This window comes from Haemorhous mexicanus, chromosome 16 (genome assembly GCF_027477595.1).
Source record: "Haemorhous mexicanus isolate bHaeMex1 chromosome 16, bHaeMex1.pri, whole genome shotgun sequence".
Taxonomy (NCBI): domain Eukaryota; kingdom Metazoa; phylum Chordata; class Aves; order Passeriformes; family Fringillidae; genus Haemorhous; species Haemorhous mexicanus.
In genome coordinates this window covers 3,026,723-3,048,280 of record NC_082356.1, presented here as the reverse complement: position 1 = coordinate 3,048,280, position 21,558 = coordinate 3,026,723, and the positions used below count along the sequence as shown (strand labels likewise).

The 21,558-nt window shown below is 54.6% G+C and overlaps 1 protein-coding gene and 1 long non-coding RNA gene across 2 annotated transcripts in view; both read right to left on the bottom strand.

Moving 5' to 3' along the window:
* LOC132334570 (olfactory receptor 14A16-like) overlaps positions 1–21,558 on the bottom strand; it is a 72,160-nt gene that overhangs the window by 16,302 nt on the left and 34,300 nt on the right. The gene's annotated exons all lie outside the window — the stretch shown is intronic.
* On the bottom strand, positions 1,296–2,029 carry LOC132334697 (uncharacterized). Its single transcript, XR_009488438.1, has 2 exons — positions 1,911–2,029; positions 1,296–1,620 (listed from the first exon to the last, which is right to left on the bottom strand). It is a non-coding gene; the product is annotated as an uncharacterized LOC132334697 (long non-coding RNA).

The following is a 21,558-nucleotide window of genomic DNA, read 5'->3' as shown; positions in this document are numbered from 1 at the left end:
TCGGCCACACATGGGGCATCTGCCTTCCCTTCAGTGACACATAAGGCACCTGCAACCTGCTGGGGAAGCCTCAAGTCTGCTCAGTGACCCACGTGTGCCCTCAGCACTGGGACACCCACCTTTCCCTCAGTGACCCTCACGTCCCGCCAGCAAATCAAGAGGCAGCAGCCATCCTGTAGGTGACTCAGAGCAAGTGCAGTGGGTCATGGTGGCCAGGGCCCAGCAGCAGGCAGAAAGCCATCAGAGCTGGGGGAAAGGCTCTGCTCTGCTTACAGCGTGGGCTGAGGGCCGGGAGAGCTCCATTTCCCCCTTTGAGATGTTGGAGACAGGGCCTTTCCCCCTTCTTATAGGGCTGCCCCTCTCTGCAGGCAGCCAAAGGAGCACGTTGGCAAAAGGCCAAGCACAGCAAAGCGAAGAGCCAGCCCTGCACACACAGGGAGGTGGCCCAGTGCAAAGCCAGCGTGGCACCCTGGAGGTGCCACACTACCATGTGTCCCTGCCCTGGGAATGCCAGGAATGCCCTGTCCAGGCCTTTCTGTGGCCCCTCTGGGCTCAAAGCTGCTGTTCTTCTGGCTCAACGGCACCTAAAGCTCAGAGCTCAGCCTCCCCCACAGCAACAGGAACAAGACTCAGCAAGCAGGCAGTGGAGCTCAATGCCTAAGGCTGAGGGGCCTGGGGCTCCAGTCTCGAGCACAGGGAGGGCACACGCCCAGCCCCACAACTCCTGGCCCCACAGCCCTGAAAGGCCGGGACCAGGGTTCCATGCCTGATTCCAGGAGGTCCCTCCAACCGCCCACTGAAGAAGCGCCAGAGCAGCCGGGTGCCAGGAACAAGGCGGCTGCCAGGGGGCTGCTTGTAGCCTCTGGCACACAATTGCTCACGCCTTCCCAGTGCCCCAGCCCCTCAGGGTCTCCCCCAGCCCGGCCAAACTGCCCGGCAGCAGCGCCGCAGCCCCACAGCAGCTCCAGAGGAGCCCCATCCAGAGGCACCTTGGAGCCCTCAGCAACGCAGCGAGCAGCACACGGGCAGGAGGACACAGATAGCGGTTCCTGCCTGGGACAGGGCTTGTGGCCATCTCCAGGCACCGCTCTCGCAGGGATCCCCACAGCTCCAACCCCTGCCCAACTGTTCTGCTGGCAGCACAAAGGCTTCAGCAGAACCACCAAAGGCCAAAAGGCTTCTGGCCATTTTTCCTGCAGCACTGCACACCTGGGCAGCTCACTGAGCACAAGCACCCTTTTCCCCTTTTCTTCAATGCCCTGCAGGTCTTGGCAGCAAAAGAAAGATCCTGGGTGTCTGTCTATTATAACACATCCTATATTTATATACTAAAGAAAAACAAAAAGAAGAAAAGAACAGTCTTGAACAAACTGAAAATCTCTGCTGGCTCAGGTGGCCCCAGCAGACAGAGCCTCTGGGCTCATCTCTGTGCAGAGCTCCAGCAGCGCAGGCAGCTGAGCCCCAGCAGACGAAGCCTTGTCCTCCATGGCCCACGGAGCTCACCATGCAGATTCCTGAAGGTGGAATATCGAGGTCTGTCTAATGCCCTGAGGATATGCCAAGTTTGAATTGACAGGCTGCTGACAGAGGGGCTGATGTCATTTGCCATTACTTCCAGGGCTGTAACAGAGAGGAGCAGAGCCATGGTCAGATGCCACATCTGCAGGGAGCTGAGGAGAGCGCCCTGCCAGGGCCATCCCGGCCCGCACTAGCCATGGCCAGGAGGGAGCAGGGTCCAAGGGGATCAGCCCAAAGAGCAGCCATGAATCCCCCACATGGCCCTTAAATCTCAGTGTGCTCCACCCAGGCCAGCCCTCGTCCGCACAAGGAGCAGAGCCCTCCACAGACGGGACAGGGCTTGCAGCTTTCCCCTTGCCAGCCCCCACTGCCAGCCTGCTGCCCTCACTCACCACTGTAGATAAGCTTCAGCTCTTGATACTTCCCCGTCAAGCTCCGCCCGGCCATCCCTGGGAACACAGAGCCTGTCACAGCCCCAGCGGCACAGCTCCCTGCCAGCACTGCTGCTGGCACTGTGGCTACACGCCCTGCTGGCCCGGCAGGGCTCAGCCCGGCCCCTGCTGCACGCTGCCGCCCCAGGGCACGGCTGAGAGAGGGCGGCAGCAGCGCCGTGGCCAGGCGGGGCTCGATGGTGCCGGGCCCGGGTGGCGCTGCCGTGGCAGCAGGCAGGGCTGGGGCCGAGCTGTGGCGGGCTGGGGAGGGAGCCCGGGCTCATGGCTCACCAATGAACCTGATGGCCGCCACTCGCAGGGACTCCTGTGGGCTCTGCAGGTAGGGCAGGGCCCGGCGCAGGTGCTCGGCCGCTCTGCCCTCGTCGTCTGCCAGCTGGAGAGAGCGGCAGGAGGGAAGGGTTAGCGTGGGCTCAGCCCCTTGGCCGGGCGCTGCCTGTGCCCAGCCCCAGCCTCCCCTTCCTGCACAGCCCTGAGGCGCGGCCAGCAGCTGCTGGTGCCGGGCTCTGGAAGGTGCAGAGGGCCGGCTGCTGCCCGGGGAGCCGCGGTGCCGGCCCGCCACACAGCTCTGCTGGGCCAGGGCTCCATCGGAGCCTGGCTCGGGCCCAAAGGAGCCTGGAGAAGAGCCCGCACGGCCTCTGGGTGCAGCAGCGGGCAGGGGCACAGCTACCAGCCCCGCACTCTGAGCACCACCCTCGGGGGCCTTCTCCAGGCAGAGGCTGGGGCTTGCAGGCTGTCCTTACTAGGCAGTTGGCGAAAATCCAGAGTTTCTCCTTCGTCACCAGTTTTTCTAGATCTTTCCTTTTCAGGAACTTGAGCAAACAATGTAGCGTTTCCTGAGAAGCCTGGAGAGCAGCAGAGATGCAGAGATGGCCCCACAGCCCAGGGCGCAGGACTCGCGTCCCTGTGCCAAGGCCTGGAGGAGGCTGCAGCCCGGCAGGTGCCAGGGCAGGAGGCAGCCGAGCCCCCTGCCAGGGGGACAGCAGCAGCCCACGAGTCCTCACCTGTGCCACACGCCGATTCCCATCATGGCAGTGGAAGAAAAGTGGGAGCAGGCTGTGGCTGACTTGTGTTTTCAGGGCCTTTATTTTCTTTTCCAGTGGAAGAGTCAGCAATGTTTGGAAGAGCAATATGGAGAGCTGCTGCACATGGCTATTATTCTGAATGAAGAGAAGAAAAGAAGACCTCGGCATGGGCTGCAAGGGGCTTAGCTGGGTGCAAGCCTGCAAATCCACAGGGCACCAAGTGTCCAGGCAGCACCCAGTGGCTGTGGCTGGGCGCACAGAGCCTTACGTGGTCAAAGAGAGGCGGGAGCGCCTCAGCCAGCTGCAGTGCGATCAGGCTGGGTATTGGTGTGTCCTTGTCCAAGATTATAAAGCTGAGTACCATGACCTTTATCTTAACTATCTCTCCATCTTCATCCCACAGGAGCCTCACAAGTCCTTGAGTCAGGCTCCACATTTTTCTGGTCTGTGTGGATCACAAGTTTATGAAATTCCACCCTGCTGGTGCAGGGCCTAGAGGCCAAATGCCTGTCCCAAAGCACTCGGGCAGCTGAAGGGGAGGCAGGAGAGCTGGGAGCAACTGCCCCAGCGCCCAAAGCCCAGCCAAGCCCAAGCGACTGCATTCCCCAGCTCAGCCTCAGCTGCTGCCCCCTTCTCACCATCAAGGGATTGTCAGTGAGCCTGAGGAGGGCCTTGAATGCCAGGAGACGCCTCTCCCTGCACTCGCTCTTCAGGTACCGTGAGAAGATTTGCAGGACTCTGTCAGCATCGCATTCCCTCAAGCCCAGGAACTCGAGGACCTGAAAGGCACAGGGCAGTGACAGGGGACCCGGCCGGCAGGAGCCCAGAACCGCACAGGGCTGGGCCCAGGCAGCAGCACAGGGCACGGGCACCGTCCCAGGCAGCTGTGGCTCCGAGAGGGCAGAGAGCTGGGAGGCAGCTGAGCGAGGCAGTGCTGGCCATCAGGCTCACCTCCACAAGGAATGCCAGGGCAGGCAGATCCCAGCGTGGCTCCTGTGTGCTGAGCAGCCGGAGCAGGTAACGAAAAGTCCGGGAACAGGAGGGTAGGGAGACACAGCACATCTCCCTGGCAGGAGAAAAAGGAACCAAGACTGTGAGCCAGGGGGACAAATGTTTCCCAGGACTGACTCACAGAGGTCTGGTCTTTCCCCAGCATCCTGCAAGTGCACCTGGGATATTTCGGAGGTGGCTCCTTTTGTCCACCCTCCTCTCCCAGCCTTTTCCAGTCTGCTTGGCCGTCCCTCAGTGACAAGGCCCTCAGGGCTACAACCAGGGGGACTCTGTGGGGCACCTGGGCACAGAGCACAAATGTCAGAGGCAGTGGGGAGAAGGGGTCTCACCTGGCCAGCAGACCCACGGCATAGTGGCTGGTGTCAACAGAGAGCAGCGTGTCCCAGCCACACCTGCGTTCCATTGCCACCACCACATCCTCCTGTTGCGTTCGGCAGAGCAGGGACTTCAGGGTCTGCACTGCAAACCTGCGTGCAGAGCAAAGCCCAGGTCACGCTGGCAGCACTGGCTCCTTCACCGGCCACGTGGCAGGGACAAGAGGAGTGGGATGGAGCACCTGTTGGGGCTGGTGGCAAGGCCATGCTCTTCCTGGCATCCCATCCAGAAGGTATCGACCTCCTCTGGCACATTCAGAGTGCTGAAGAACACTTGGAAGAGCAGATGCACAAAGAGGCGGGGGAAATACGCCGTCACCACACATGGGACACAAGGCTCCTGGAGGATCTTCCACATCACCACGGTTGCCTGCAAAAAACAAAGTCCCCCAAGACAGTGCTCAGTGCCGAGGTGTCCGTGTGGCAGGGCCCAGGTGTGGCAGGGAGAGGCAGGGAGAGATGCAGGGGGAGCACCGGGCTTGGTGGGCCTGAAGCTGGGCCAGGTTTCAGGCGAGTGCCCGAGGCAGGGAGATACAGTGGGGGAAGGAAGATGGAGAGCTGCTGGAGAGGCAGCCTTGAGGCCAGCAAAGGCCAGTTGCGGAAACTCACAGCCAGGGCAAAGACACCCGTTTTGTCCCCATCTGAGGTGCACGTGCTGTGCTCTGGCCAGCTCCCCAGCACATCCAGGAGTACCAGCTGTGCCAGCTCCGCAGTCCTGGGCGAGCCCATGATGGTCTTCCACATGGCCATGGAAGCTCTATGGGGTTAAAGCTCTGTCTCAGGGGGGTCTCAGACAAAGCATCAGGGCCTGGGCGTCTCTAGGGGCCCAGGTGGACCGCTGGCTCTGCCTCTGCCCACTGGCCCTTGCCAGCAGCACTCAGGCTCAGGGGCTGACACGCCAGGGCTGGCAAAGAGAACAGCCAGAGGGCCCTGGAACTCTCTGTTGGTCAGACACCTGCAACAGGCTGTACAGGCTGATGGGCTGGGGAGCCCTGAGCCCTCTGGGCAGGTGGGTCCCATACCTGTCACAGGATGGGGACACACGCAGGAGTGTCATTACTGCATCATTTGGCTGTGCTTCGGTGAGATCCAGCAGGGGCTTGTCCAGCCTGTGCTCCACAGAATCATTGGCCATGATCCGCTGGTGGATGTACCTGACCAGGGCGGGCACCTGGAGAAGGCACAGGGAGACTTGGAAAGTTGCCAGAGGGAGGAATGTCCCCAGCTTCCCCAGAGAAGTGCTGCCCTTCCCACCACACTGCCATGTGGCCTCAAATGCTCACAGGGACCAGCAGGCGTGGCTTGGGAGGCCAAGCAATTCCTGGGAAGATCAAACCCTGGCCACAGGCTGCTTACTTGCTTTGGACTGTAAAAAACTTCCTCTACAAGCATACACAGGAGGGCAGCACTGGTCTCATGTTTGAGGACCTCTGAATGTGCTCTAAGGCCCGTGCCCATAGCCCTGGTCTCTTCCTGCCGAATGCTCTTGATGAATTTGCAGATGAACTGTAGGAGAAGGTCAAGAAGCCAGGGGTATTCCATGGACTGCTGCACACACCATGCTCGGCTGAGCAGGGACAGCAGGCCCAGCCCAGGTAGGGGTGGCTGCAGGTACCTGCGCTGTTCTGCGGAAGCGGCCACGGCTGGATTCCTGCTCTTGTGTGAGCTCCAGGGCTGGATCGGGCAAAGAGCAAGAACAGGCAGAGCTGAGGGCATGCGGGAGGGGCTGGAGAACACAGCCCAGCCCTGCTCTCCCCAGGCAGGGAGAGCCCCGGGATGCTCCAGGGGGATGGAGCACGGCTACTGCAGGGTGTCTGCCCAGCCGCTCTTCCGTCCTGTCCATAGGCATGTCCCCAGGGGGTGGCATGGCATGGCATGGCATGGCATGGCATGGCATGGCATGGCATGGCATGGCATGGCATGGCATGGCATGGCATGGCATGGCATGGCATGGGGTCAAGCTGGCTGCAGGCACCAGTCCTGTGGCCGAGCTCTGCCACTCACCCTCCTGCTGTGGATGGAATGGCACCACCTCTTCAGTCTCCTCTGCTGGGGCAGCTCCAAGGCCTTCTTCCTCCCCTTCCACCCAGGCCAGCTTGGACACTTTCGGGCGTCTCTGCTCCATGTCAGTGACTGGAGCTACTTGCAGGAGAAATGTCTTGGAAAAGCTCCGCGGCACCAAATCTCACACTCTGCCCTTGAGGGCAGTGCAGAATAGAAGCTTCGGATGGCCACGGGTCAGCAAGTCCTGTGGTCTGGCCTCGAGGTCAGCTGCAGGAACAATGCCTCGGAAAGGCTCTGGGTCAGACACGATCGAACGCGCTGTGCGGGGGCTCCTCACGGCACCGCTCTGTGCTGTCCTGTCGCGTTGCCTGCTCCGAGCACTGTGGCCTGCTCTTGTCACCACCAGCTCCTATGTCACCACGTGTCACAAAGGGCCCTTGGACACCCGTTCTATGCTGACCATGCTGCCCCATGTCACAAAGGGCCCCTGCACACACTGCCCCCTGCCCTGGGGCCGCCCACAGCCCACCCAAAGTGGCCCAGGCTGGAAGGAATCCCTGGTCCCAGGTTTCTAAGCCAGCCTGACAGGGTCTTTAGGGACAGCTCAGACCATCAGCAAACGGTGCCCTGCTCTCTGGGCTCAGGGCAGCAGAAGGAAACCCCAGGGCTGCCGAGGCAGCCGCTCTGGGAAGGGCACGGGGCCTTCCACAGAAGCTGGCACGGCCTCCTTGGGACACGTCCCAGCTGGTGGCCATCCTAAACCTGTGGGTGTGACGTTGACAGGGAATGTGTGGGCCAGGGCACGAATGCTGCTCTGATCCCTGGGCCTGGGGAGCACTGACATCAGCAGGTGTGGCAGAGTCCCTGCCTAAGCAGACCTGCCACCCCCCGAGCCCTGGCAGCGCTGGTGCCCATCTCCTGCCCCAGAGACCTGTGCCCCCAGGGGGCTTCTGTGCCAGAGGGAGCCAAAGCCCACCTGCATTGGGGGCTGTGCTCCTTCCTGCAGGGGCTGTTGGCAGGAGCACCTGGAGCAAATGCTGGCAACACTTGGTCTCGGTCAGAAGCTCTCACTCCATGCTGAAATTATTTTCTATTGAAGTAATTTCCTTTAGCACAGAAACACCTTAGTGGTGAAGGCACAGAAGAATCTGGCATTTAAGACTCATCACTTCAGGAAAGCTTTACTTCCCATTGCTCAACTCAAGGAGTTCCAAAAAGTTGCAAACTTCCCAAATTCATTGGGATGGCCTGAGAAGGTGAAGAGTTGGAAGTTTGATTCCCATCCCAAAGCAGCAACTCATTTACCCTAACATCATCCACTGAGAGTCACTTTACAGAACATAACACTACACAGAGGCAAAAAAAAAGGCCATTCTTTGGTTTGCAAATGGTTTTCTATGAAGGGATGATAATATCCTAATTCTCTTAAGGAATAAAAGCTGTCCAGAAATGAAAGTCCACTCAGTGTTGCAAAAGTAGCCCAAACAAATGGGTAGATGGCAAAAGGGCTAATCATCCCCCTGGTACAGATATCTAAGTGGCCAGTAAAGTACAGCTCTCCCTTCTTGTTCCCTGCAGGAGAATCAGGACCATGAACAGGAAGAGTCACAGATATTCTTTCTGCCCTCCATAACCAAAGCTATGCCAAACCACAAATGCTGCCTTCAAACTGACTCAAATGCCAGCCTAGACCTCTCACCTTCCAGACAACTCCTTCCCCAACACTTTGCCAATACCAACCTCCCCAAACTCCCACCCAGAAGCTCTCAACACCCCACCAGGGCCCCCAGCTGACCCCGTCCCTCCACAGAGCTTTCCCACCCTCCAGCACATGCCCTGGTTCCCTGCAGGTGCCGTGGGATGGCACTCAGGGGGATCTGCTCCAAGGCCTTCCCCGGTGGCAAGCTCAGGCTGCCAGGCCTGGGGTTCCTGGATCACCCTTCCCACCTCACTGGGAGCTCCCAGGGAAGCACTTTCCTTGAGAAGCAAGCTCCAAAGGCATTTCCCCAAATGTGTAGATTTCCTGGGGAACACCAACACACTCTTAAGAAAAGCTGGCAAGGCTGAATGCTCCAGCTCTAGCTCCTATTCGCCCAAGTGTGTTTCCAGGTGGAGGTTCAGAGGTGCAGCCCCAGGCCCTCTACAAACACAAGGTGCCCGCTGCCTCTTCACCTGCCTCAACTCCTGCCTGCGCTCACGGCAGGAAAACCAGGCTGTTCCCAGCCAGAGCCCAGAGCCCTGTCCCCACAGGACGCTCTTGCCAGAACCTTCCAGAACTCTCTGCTGTGCACGGAGCACTTTTCATGTCCGCTCCCAACAGGCTTTGGAATGCAGAGCACAACCTGGCTGGCTCTGCCACCAGCACGCCCCAAACACAGGTGGAGGAAGAAGCAGCAGGGGTTGTTTTGCGGCCATGCCCAAGAGAAACTGGAAGGACACCCTCCCTCTGGTCTCACTTGGTTGGCTTTGTGACTGGGTCTGAGCCTGGGGCTGCCATTCCTCGGTTCTGGGGACCAGAACCACACCTGGGATCCCAGCACTGCCAGGCAGCACTCCAGGCACTGGCACAGTCATGCGTCTCAGTCTCGGGCACCATGCTGCTGCTTCATTTGCTCTTAGGCACACCCAAAGCTCTCTGTTGAGCCCACATGGTCTCTGGTTCTGCCCTCTTCCTGATCCTGTGCAGGGATGGAGCAGTGCTGTGCTTTCAGGAAGCTGTTCTTGAAACCTTCCAGCATTCCAAGCTCCTTTGCCCTCTGTGGATGCTTGCCATGGAATGCCTCACAGCTGGGTTCAGAGCATCCTCAGCTTGGCTCTTCCAAAGTCCAGGGGCTCCAGGGTGCTCAGCAAGGTCTGTACCTCCACAGCGTCGTGGAAATGGATCTTCAGCACAGGGATCCTTCCAGCCTGATCTGCCCTCGTTCCTCTGTGTCTGTGCACAAAACACGGCGTGGAAGAGAACACCAGGAGGGGCCTGTGTGTCCCAGGGCTCTGGATTTGCATTGCTCCAGCTCCACAGAGATGGGGGTAAAGTGAAGAAGCCAAACAGTTTATTAATGGAAGGGGAAGCAAAGGGATGAGCTGGGAGGGAAGAAAGGGGATGGGCAGGGTCTGAGGGCTGGAGGGAGGGAGCTGTCACCAGGGAGGGAGAAGGTGGGAGCTATGGGAGCTTCCCACAGGCTCAGCTGTGCCAGTCATCAGCTGTGCCTGGAGCTCCAGCTGGTCTCCTCTGGTCTCCAGGTGGTCTCACCTTCCAAGGGATCTGGAGGTCTTAAAGAGACACTGGTTCTTCTGAGCCAGAAGATGAAAGTAGTTCTGCAGCTCTTCCCTCAAACATCATCTGTATAAATGTGCTTATATGGGAGGGGCTGTTGTCTTCACTCAGGCCTTGAAGGGCTGGAAGAGAGAGGAACAGAGCCACAGTCAGAACGTGGATGTGCAGGAATCCAAGGAGACCTTCCTGCCAGGGCCATCCCACCCAGCTCTTGCCATGGCCACAAGACAGGAGGGGCCAAGGGGATCAGCTGCAAGGTGCTGGCCATGAATCCCCTCACCCATGTCCCTGAAATCTCTGTGTGCTCTGCCCACGCCACCCTCGTCCACAGAAGGAGCGAAGCCCACTGCAGCCAGGGCAGGGATTGCAGCTCCCTGCCCAGGCATTGCAGCTCACCCAGCCAGCCCCTGCTGACAGCCCGCTGCCCTCACTCACCCTCTTGGAGGGCCTGGAACTCTTCCTTCTGCCCCATCAGGAGCAGCCTGGCCATCCCTGGGAACACAGGCTAACCATATCTAAGGCTGCTGTGGCTGTTATCCAGTTTGTTTTATGGCCTAATAAGGTGAGAAATTCATGGATTTTTAACTTCCTCTGGAAGGCAGGCACATGGATTCAGAGCTATGACACACTAACTGTGTGTTTTTGGGGTATTTTAATAATGGTACTTACTGTGAGGAAATGACAATGGGGGAGACTTTCTCTCAACTCTTCACCCAGCTCTTTGGGTCTGTCCCACCACTTTTCAAAGGGTTCACATCCACTCTAAATGCTACTGATATCATACAGTGGTTATTTTTGCTGATAGGCCTGTTCTATTTAGCATTCAGAGATAGGGGAAGATTAACCTGGATAACCACGCTGACACCTACCCCAGAGACAAGGGTTGCTGCTGCCCCAGAGCCTGACCCTGCCCCACAGCCCATCTCAGAAATGAACCACCCAGATTGGGTTCTGGTGAAGGAGATGGGCCAGATGCTGAAGGAGTACATTTCCCCAGCTGGTGAAAACCCTCCCCCTGCCTCAAAGAGGGAGAGTCTGATGGTGCAGCAGTGGAACCCACAGATGTTACAACCATCCAGGTTCCAGCTGAACTGCAGAGGCAGTCACAGCCAGCAGCAGTCGCCCCTGCAGAAACAAGGAGGTCTAAGATGAAATCAGAGCATCCAAGTAAGGATAAGAATGGAGGGCCCTCACAACCCACAGGGGAGCCAGTGGCTGAGATCATCACTGAGTCCCTGATGTACGAAAGTCCCTGTGGATGAACTGCACAAGGACATTGTACACTGGGGATGTGAGGCTTATACAACCTGGTTACTCTGGGTTGGGGACCTTATGGTCACAGGTGTGCAACTGGATGGTGGTGAGGCAAGGAATTTGGGACCCTTGACCCAGGACTCAGGTATGAATCAGGTATTTGTATCAGATCCAGGGTCCCTTTCCCTCTGGGAGCTGCTTATAATGAGTGTCAGAGAGAGGTTTGTCCACAGGGAGAGAATGCAGGAGCACCACCATAGAATGTGCTGGAAGACCCTCGAGGAAGGGATCCAACAGCTGAGAGAAGTGGCAGCATTGGAGGTACTCTTTGGGAGGGATGGACAGCATGACAATGACCCTGACAAAATCAGGTGCACAGGGCAAATGCTGTGGAGTCTGGCAGATCTGGGGCCATCTCAATACACCACCTTCATTGCAACAATTAATGCTGATACCAACCGAGAGACAGCGGGCTCTGTCACCAACAAGCTTAGAAATTGTGAGAGTATGATCAATGGCCCAAGGCAGGCTCATGTCTCTGCTATTATTAAGAGCCTACAAGAAGAGATGAGGGTGGAGAGAGGAAGAACAGTTCCCACATGGCACCAGTGCGAGTCACAGGCCCCAAAGTCACAGCCCAGCGTTCCCCAGCTAGAGAGAGAGGCTACACCCCAAGGGCTGACCTGTGGTTCTTTCTGTGTGACCATGGGGAAGACGTGGGAAGGTGGGATGGGAAACCCACTTCTGTCCTGGCAGCACGGGTGCGTCAGCTCAAGGAGGGAAACACTAACGGAGGGAGTTCCACTAAAGTGAAGGTAGCCTCAACCTCCCATGTCCAAGCTACCGGGTATGATCTGTCAGATCCCCTTGAAGGAACCTCTACCGTGTATGCCCAGGAAAGACATATTAACCAGGGTTAGAGGGGCCCTGCCTCTAGCTGGGAAGAGGCACAGCCAAACCAGATCTTCTGGACGGTGTGCATCTGATGGCCTGGCACATCAAAGTGCCAAAAATACGATGCCTTGGTTGATACTGGTGTGCAGTGTACCCTGATACCATCGGGACATGTTGGGGCAGAACCTGTTTCCATTGCTGGGGTGATGGGGGGATGGCAGCAATTGACCCTGTTGGGAGCCCAGGTGAGCCTGACTGGGAAGGAGTGGCAGAAACATCCCATTGTGACTGGCCCAGAGGCCCCGTGTATTCTGGGCATGGACTTCCTCCAGAATGGCTATTACAGAGACCCAAAGGGACTCAGGTGGGCTTTTGGCATAGCTGCTGTAGAGGCAGAGAACATTAAGCAGTTGAACGCCTTACCTGGACTATCAGAAAACCCATCTACAGTAGGACTCATGATTGTGGAAGAGCAACAGGTGCCAATTGTGCACCGCCATCAGTGTCAGATGAATCGAGATGCTGTGATCCCCATCCACAAAATGATCCGTGAGCTGGAGAGCCAAGGGGTGGTCAGCAAAACCCACTCACCATTCAACAGCCTCACTTGGCCTGTGTGCAAGTCTGACAGAGAATGGGGGTTGACTGTGGACTATCATGGCTTGAATGAAGTGACTCCACCACTGAGTGCAGCTGTGCCGGACATGCGGGAACTCCAGTACGAGCTGGAGTCCAAGGCAGCAAAGTGCTTTGCCACTATTGACATTGCCAACACGTTTTTCTTCATTTCTCTGGCAGCAGAATGCAGGCCTCAGTTTGCTTTCACCTGGAGGGCCGTGCAGTACACCTGGAACCGATTGCCCCAGGGGTGGAAGCACGGCCCAACCATCTGCCATGGACTGATCCAGGCTGCACTGGAAAAGGGTGAGGCTCCAGAACATCTGCAGTACATCGGTGACATCATTGTGTGGGGGAACACAGCAATAGAAGTATTTGAAAAAGGAAGGAGGATCATCCAGATTCTGCTGGAAGCTGGCTTTGCTGTCAAGAAGAGCAAAGTCAAGGGACCTGCCCGAGAGATCCAGTTCCTGGGAGTAAAGTGGCAAGATGGACGGCGTCAGATTCCCACTGAGGTCATCAACAAGATCAACGTGATATCTCCACCAACCAGCAAGAAGGAAACACAAGCTTTCCTGGGTGCCATAGGGTTTTGGAGAATGCACATTCCCGAGTACAGCCAGATTGTGAGCCCTCTCTACCTGGTCACCCGTAAGAAGAACAATTTCCACTGGGGCCCTGAGCAGCAGGAAGCCTTTGCCCAGATCACGCAGGAGATCACTCATGCAGTAGCCCTTGGCCCAGTCAGGACAGGACCAGAGGTGAAGAATGTGCTCTACTCTGCAGCCAGGAACAATGGCTTGTCCTGGAGCCTTTGGCAGAAGGTGCCTGGGGAGACTTGAGGCCGAGCACTGGGATTCTGGAGCCAAAGTTACAGAGGGTCCAAAGCCAACTCCACTCCCACAGAGAAGGAAATTTTGGCTGCCTATGAAGGAGTTCAAGCTGCCTCGGAGGTGATTGGCAGAAAAGCACAACTCCTCCTGCCACCTCGACCACCAGTGCTGGGGTGGATGTTTAAAGGAAAGGTTCCCTCTACCCACCACGCCACCAACACTGCATGGAGCAAGTGGATTGCTCTTATCACACAGTGAGCTCATATTGGAAACCTGAATCACCCTGGGATTTTGGAGATAATTACAAACTGGCTGGAAGGTGAGAACTTTGTTCTCACTGACGAAGAGGAGCAGGAACAAGTGACACGGGCTGAGGAAGCTCCACCATCCAACCAACTACCAGCAGAGGAAACGTGCTACGCTCTTTTCACTGAAGGTTTCTGTTGCATTGAAGGGATGAACCAGAAATGGAAAGCAGCTGTATGGAGCCCCACATGACAGGTTTCACAAGCTACCAAAGGAGAAGGTGGATCAAGTCAACTTGCTGAACTCAAGGCCATTCAGCTGGCCCGGGACATTGCTGAAATGGAAAAGTGGCCAAAGCTCTACCTTTATACTGATTCGTGAATGGTAGCCAATGCTCTGTGGGGCTGGCTGGAAAGGTGGAAAATGGCCAACTGGCAACATAGAGCAAAGCCAGTCTGGGCTGCTGATGAGGGGAAAGACATTGCCTCTGGGGTAGAAAATCTATCTGTGAAGGTCTGTCATTTAGATGCCCATGTCCCCAAGAGTAGAGCCAATGAGGAGCATTGAAACAATGAGCAGGTAGGTCAGGCTGGAAAGACAGAGGTGTCAAAGATAGACTTAGATTGGCAACATAAGAGGGAGTTATTCTCACCTTGATGGACCCATGATGTCTCAGGTCATCAGGGTAAAGATGTCATTTCTAAGTGGGCATGAGACCGAGGGGTGGATCTAACCATGGACAGTGTTTCTCAGGTTATCCATGACTGTGAGATGTGTGCTGCCATCAAGCAGGCCAAGCAGGTGACGCCCCTGTGGTATGGTGGTCCAGGTACAAATATGGGGAGGCCTGGCAGATCGACTACATCACACTGCCCCAGACACACCAGGGCAAGCTCTACGTGCTGACCATGGTGGAAGCCACCACTGGATGGTTGGAGACCCACCCTGTGCCTCATGTCACTGCCCAGAACACCATCCTGGGCCTGGAAAAGCAAGTCCTGTGAAGACATAGAACCCCTGAGAGAATTGAGTTGGCCAATGGGACCCATTTCAAGAATGGCCTTATCAACACCTGGGCCAAGGAACATGGTATTGAATGGATATATCATATCCCCTATCATGCACCAGCTGCAGGGAAAGTTGAACGGTGTAACAGACTACTTCTGACTACCCTGAAGGCACTTGGCAGGGGAACCTGCAGAAATTGGGAAATGAACTTAGGAAAAGCAGCCTGGATGGTAAACACCTGAGGGTTCATCAATCGAGCTGGTCCTGCCCAGTCTGAACCCCTGCACACAGTGGATGGAGATAAAGTCCCTGTGGTACATATGAAAGGTATTTTAGGAAAGACTGTTTGGATTAATCCCACCTCAGGCAAAGACAAACCCATCCATGGGATTGGTTTTGCTCAAGGACCTGGTTACACTTGGTGGGTAATGCAGAAAGATGGAGAAAGCCGTTGTGTACCACAGGGAAACCCAGTCTTCAGTGAGAACTGTGTGTAAGGTTTCATTGTGATGCAGATGGAAATAGAATAAGGGGTGGATAATGTCCTGGATTGCAAGGTAATTAATGTGTATATTCTATTTTCCATCTGTTAGAGGTGTGGCAGTTATCTTCTGTTAATTGGGCAGTTTTCTTTATCTCTTCCACAAACCAATCCTCCCTCTGGGAAATATCTTCTGTGCATGGGCCATTGAGTGTCACTGCATAAAATTGCTGATAACATTACATCATCCCATTGGGAGATGCTCCACCCAGGGGGAGGAGCCAAGCATTCCTACCTGGATATAATCTGAGATTTTAGGACACCCAACCAGCCTTTTCCCACTGGATTCCCAGAGGAGCAGCTCTTTCCCACTGGATTCCCAGAGGAAGACCAGGCCCATCTACAGCACCCCTGGACCTTCAGAGGAAAACTCCACCCTTCTACAGGATCACTGCTCCAACAGAACCCCATCTGTCACTGCAGCCACCATTTAACGGGACTGCTGCCAACACCCTGACACACAGGGAGTCAGGTTGTGTTCTGAGTCTGTCAGTGGTTTTTTTGTTGTCTGTATGATTGCATATGTCTTTTTAGTTTTCCTAGTAATGAACTGTTATTCCTATTCCCATATCTTTGCCTTTTAATTTCAAAATTGTAAGAATTTGGATGGAGGAGGTTTCCATTTTCCGTTTCAGGGGAGGTTCCTGCCTTTTTTAGCAGACACCTGTCTTGTCAAACCAAGACAGTTGGATACACAGAATTTTAGAGGCAGAATATCAATTTCGGCCATGGACACCTGGAGGTGAAGGACGGTTCTTTTCCATAGGAAGGAAAACACAGAACACTGGTGTTTCAGGGCCAGATGAAAGGCAGCAATCAGAGGCCAAGGCCAGGCAGATCTCTCTGTCCTGGCAGCTTTTGTCTGAAAGCAGCCCTTGGATATCGGGAGTTCTGGAGGTGGAATCCCAATTTCGGCCATTTCAGCATAGATATAAAGGATGGTTCTTTTCCACAGGAAGGAGAGCACAGAGCCCAAGTGTTTCAAAGGCAGAAGAGGAGACAGGTGGCTCCTGGGAGGCCAAGCCAGCCAGACCTGTTTGTCTTGGCAGCTTTCATCACCGAGAAATCCTTGGATATACAGAATTTGGGGGGCTGAGTCTCAATTTCAGCCCTGGACATCCTGATGAAAAGGATGGTTCTTTTCCATTGGAAGGAAAGCACCGAGCCCCAGTGTTTCAAAAGCAGGTGAGAGGAAGCCCCCAAGAGGCCAAGGGCAGCCAGACCTGTCTGTCCTGGCAGCTTTCACCTGGGAGCAATCCTTGGATGGATGGAGTTCTGGAGGTGGAATCCCACTTTGGCCATGAGCACCTGGTCGAGGTGGATGGTTTTTCCATAGGAAAGAAAAGCACAAACTCCAAGAGTTTATGAAGAAGATGAGAGGAGGCCTCCCATGGGCAAAGGCAGCCAGAGCTGTCTCTCCTGGCACCTTTCATCTTTGCGAAGTCTTTGGACATCAGGATTTTTGGAAGTGGAATCTCAGTTTTGGTTGTGGGTGCCTGGAATGGAAGAAGAGTTCTTTTCATGAGGAAAGCTCAGAGCCCCAGTGTTTCAAAGGCAGATGAGAAACAGCCCTCAGGAAACCAAGGCCAGCCAGACTTGTATCTTCTAGCAGGCTTTGTCTGGGAGAAATCCCTGGATATGGGAATTCTGGAGGTGGATTCCCAACATTGGCCATGGGGACCTAGACATGAACAGTGCTTTTTTTCCCATAGGATAGAAAAGCACATGGTCCCAGTGTTTCAAAGGCAGAATAGAGGTGGGCTCAGGGTGGTCAAGCCAGCCAGGTCTGTCTGTCCTGGCAGATTTCATCTGGGAACAATCTGTGCATACAAGGAAATATGGAGAAGGAATCCCAATTTTGGCAATGGACACCTGGAAAGCGGGACAGTTCTTTCCATAGGAAGGAGAGCACAGAGCCCCAGTGCTTCAGGGGCTGATGAGAAGCAGGCCTCGACATGCCAAGGTCAGCCAGACCTGTCAGGTGGCCCCGAGAAGGCCAAGCCAGTCAAACAGTCAAGACCTGTTCCATGTTCCCTGGGTTCCATGGGGCCCCACAGTATCACAATGGTCTCCTTGGTTCCATGAATCCCTGTAGTGTGACAATATTCTCCTTGTCACAATGTTCCCCTTTCTTCTGTAGGGTCACAATGGATCTTTGCTTCCATGAGGTCTTGCAATGTGACAATGGCTCCTTGGTTCTATGGCCCCACGTCTTCATCCTTGAGCCTTGGTTCCATTGGGTCCCTGAGTTTCACAACTGTCTCCTTGATTCCATGAGGCACCAGAGTGTCACAATGGTCTCTGATTCCATGAGGTTCCATAGTGTCACTATGGTGTCCTTGGATCTGCATTGCCTCCATGGCCCCTTGGTTCCATGAGTTCTGTACTGTCAGCAATGGATTCTTTGTTCCAAAGGGGCCTTGATGTGTCCCAAGGGCTCCTTGGTTCCGTGACATTCCAAAGTGTCATGTACGGAAAATCACACAATGGAAAGCCAGTGTCAATAAAGGAGACAGAGGAGTCCTGCAACTTTATTCCAATAAAGGGAAAGAGTCCACCAGGGCACACACCCACGGGGTTTTCTCTCTCGAGGTTCCAGAGGGTGCAGCCTCCTTTTATCCAAACTCCTGGCCACATGTTGCCCTCTTCCTGTCCCCATTGGCCAAGGTACTGGGAAGGTTCAGCCTTCCCAAACCATCTGTCACATTTTCCCCTCTTGAACCTGTCATTTTACCCCAAAGTTCATAAACTCAAGCTTGTGCAGACCCACGTGTCTGTTTCAGGAGCCAAGCTGTCTGGGCTCTGTAATAAAGTTCATGGAGACATTAAGACCATTTCAAAGATGTCAACACCAAAACCTTCACCCATCGAACTGTCTGTAAAGAATCTTCCCTATCAGTCACAATGGACTCCTCATTTCCATGGGGCCCCACTCTGTCACAAGGGCCCCTTGGCTCCATGAGGTTCCCCAGTGTCACCCTGGTGTCCTTGGATCCGCATTGTCACAACTGACCCACAGTTCCATGAGGTTCCCCAGTGTCACCATGGTCGCTGTCTGAGGCTGGATGAGATCAATGTCCTCAGACACCTTGGGATGAGCTGTCAGTCTGTCACACAGTGGGGACAGCGCTGAGCCAGCCCTGACTGCCTGAGCAATCACAAATCCCTCCTGGGGGGAGCCCCACAAAGGCCCAGGGGCTTAAAAACACAGAGCACAAGGTCAGCCCCTGGTATGGACCCTGCCTTCTCCTGGGGTTTGGGTCTCACCCACACTGGAACCCCAGGAACTTGGAGCCATATGCGTGTCCTTCTAGAGCTTCTGTCTTTCTGTCTCTCTCTTTCCTCTCCTTCTAATGCTCTTTCTATGGAACATTTTTGGGTACCTCAACAACCTAATTGTTTAAAAGTTTCCAGGTTCAATGGGCCAAGTTAACAAAGTTCCTGCTATGATAAGTGTTTTATGTTTAATTGGATGTTACATTGAATCATTTTCCAAAGCTTCTTGGATTTTTGTACTTTGCCTGTAAAATTTTGTGTCATTTTGACCTCTTGAGAATATCTGGTTGGTGTTTCTTCTTGTGAAATACAAAGCTGTGTTTCGTGTCAGGTACATAGAGGCAATGTGTGTATTTGTGATTGTGATATGTGTGGAGGCCGACAATGGGACAGTTGCGAATTTTTATAATAACTGAGGAAAGTAAAGCAGGGAAGAAGGCCTTTGAACCTCTCTTTTCTTTGCAATTAACCTTGGTTGATTTAGGAGCATTTGAATTAAAGCGTTATAGATGTTGCTTTTTGCTTGTAGTCAGGCCTTAAAGAGTGCTGCAAAAATAACCCTTTTGAAGTATAATTTTAGAATATTGCTTGTATCCTTGAAACTAGAGTTTTGGAATCTATATAAAGGATATATGCTAACTCACACCTTAACAAAACAGAGAAAAACAGCCTGAGAAAGGAAGATGAACATCATCTCAAGGACTTCTAATTTCGACCAAGGGAAGCTGGACATCACTGTTATGAGATTTATAGTCATTGTAATTAAAAAGGTGGAGCCACATCTGGGGAGCTGGACTTCACCAGATTGGATTCGTCTTTATTCTTGTGGAAACCAGGACCAGTATTTTGGAAACTACTACTGTTGTCTGGGGGCTACTCTTTTTTGGGATGCATCCTGAGAAAAACTAAGTCACAATAGTGTATAGAATTGTGATGTAAAAATTGGAAAATAGAAACTGCTGATGAGTAAAAATTGGAATAGAAACTGCTGAGAAAGCTTATGAGTACCCCTATAAATACCTGTAAGCCCCAACTATTGGTGTGCAGTTGGAGGGAAAACTTCCATTACTGTACCCAGCACTGTGTTGCTCATTCTTTTCCATATTAAATAATAAATTGATTTCTGCTTGAATATTGGCATAGTCAAGCTTCTTATTTGCAACAAAAGGCTGCCCATGGAGTGCTGAGAGCAGATCCTTGAGGCCAGGAGTGCAGGGAGCCCAAGGCTCTGGGCAGGGAACTGCAATGCTGAGCAAGGCCTGGCTCGGCTGCAGGAAGCAGAAAGGCCAAGCCCTGAGCCCAGCCTGGGCCAGCAGGGCCTGTCCCTCACGGCTGGCTCGGGGCTCTTTGTGGGGCAGGGGGATGTGAGGGGCAGCAAGGACAAACGCCATCAGCCTGCAGCCCCTGCCAGCCTCCCCAGGAGGCCGAGGGAGAACCAAAGTGCAGCCCCTGCCAGGAAAGTTCCTCCTGTGGGGCCTCCGGAGGCGCTGCCCGAGCCCAGGGCACAAAGGCCTGGGTGCCTGTGGCCCTGCCAGCCCTGCCCAGCCCTTGGCCATCTGTCCTGCAGGCTGTGCCCCCTGGGCGTGCTGCTCCTCTGCCCTGGCCGGCTGCACTCGCCCATCTCGCTGTGCCCCAGCATTTCTCACCCAGCGTTTCTGGGCCCTCCCTGGGCTCCCTGCACCCAGCGCTGCCGGCTCCTGGCACACAGAGCCCGGCCATGGCCCAGCCTCACGCTGGGACACCTCCAGCACCAACATTCTGCCCTGGGAGGGACTTTTCTTTCTCCTCAGCTCCAGGCTGAGCCTTCCAAGCTGCTCTTTGAGGAGGTTTCCTGCAATTCCCACTGCCAAGGAAAGCTCTGTCTCCTGCTGGTCACAAACAGAGAAGGGCTGGAGGGAGATGTGGTGGTCAGAGGCTGTTTGGGGCACAGTGACCATGAAAATATTGAGTTTTAAAATATTCTGTGAAAGAAGGAGGGGCATCCACAGCACATCTACACCTGGCTGGATGGCCAGGCCCAGAGATTGGTGGTGAACACTGCTGCATCCAGCTGGCAGCCAGTCAGCAGTGCTGTCCCTCAGGGCTCTGTGCTGGGGCCAGTTCTGTTCAGTATTTTACTGACAACACAGATGAGGGTGTTGAGGCTTTCGTTAGTAAATCTGCAGATCACACTGAGCTGGGAGTGTGTGTCCTTCTGCTGGAAGGTAGGAGGGCTCTGCAGAGAGACCTGGAGCAGTTGGATGGATGGGCAGAGTCCAGTAAGATGAAGTTTAACAAGACCAAGTGCTGAGTTCTGCACTTTGGCCACAACAACCCCTGCAGGGCTACAGGCTGGGGACAGAGTGGCTGGACAGTGGCCAAGCAGAAATGGACCTGGGGTCACTGATGGACAGCAGGCTGGACATGAGCCAGCAGTGTGCCCAGGTGGGCAAGAAGGCCAATGGCACCTGGCCTGGATCAGGAATGGTGTGGCCAGCAGGAGCAGGGCAGTGATTCTTCCCCTGCACTCGGCACTGGTGAGGCCATACCTCAAGTGCTGTGTCCAGTTCTGGGCCCCCAATTTAGGAAGGCCGTGGAGGGGCTGGAGCATGTCCAGAGAAGGGAAACAAGGCTGGGGAGGGGTCTGGAACACAAGTCCTGTGAGGAGTGGTTGAGGGAGCTGGGGTTGTTGAGCCTGGAGAAGAGGAGAGCCAGAGGTGCCCTTATCACTCTCTACAACTTCCTGAAAGGTGGTTGTGGTCGGATGTGGGTTGGTCTCTTTCTCCAGGTAGCAACTGACAGAACGAGAGGTCACAGTATCAAGTTGTGGCAAGGAAAATATAGGTTGGATATTAGGAAAAAATTTTTCACAGAAAGAGTGATGAAGTACTGGAATGGTCTGCCCAGGGAGGTGGTGGAGTCACCATCCCTGGATGTGTTTAAGAAAAGACTGGATGTGGCACTCAGTGCCATGGTTTAGTTGAGGTGTTAGGGTCAGGAGTGAGTGTCAGGATTGGATTCAATGATCTTGAAGGTCTCTTCCAGCCTTTTGTGATTCTGTGTAGGTCTTCTGTCAGACCCTGAGAACTCTACAAATCCATTTCCCACAGGGAAGTCTGTACCTCTCAAGTATCTCAGCCAATGGGGAAAGACAGAGGGTTATGTGGATGGGAAAACAGCACTGAAAAGGAGGCTATGTCCTCAAAAAATTGGAGAGACCCCAGGGTAAATGTGTCATGGCCTCTCCCTTTGTT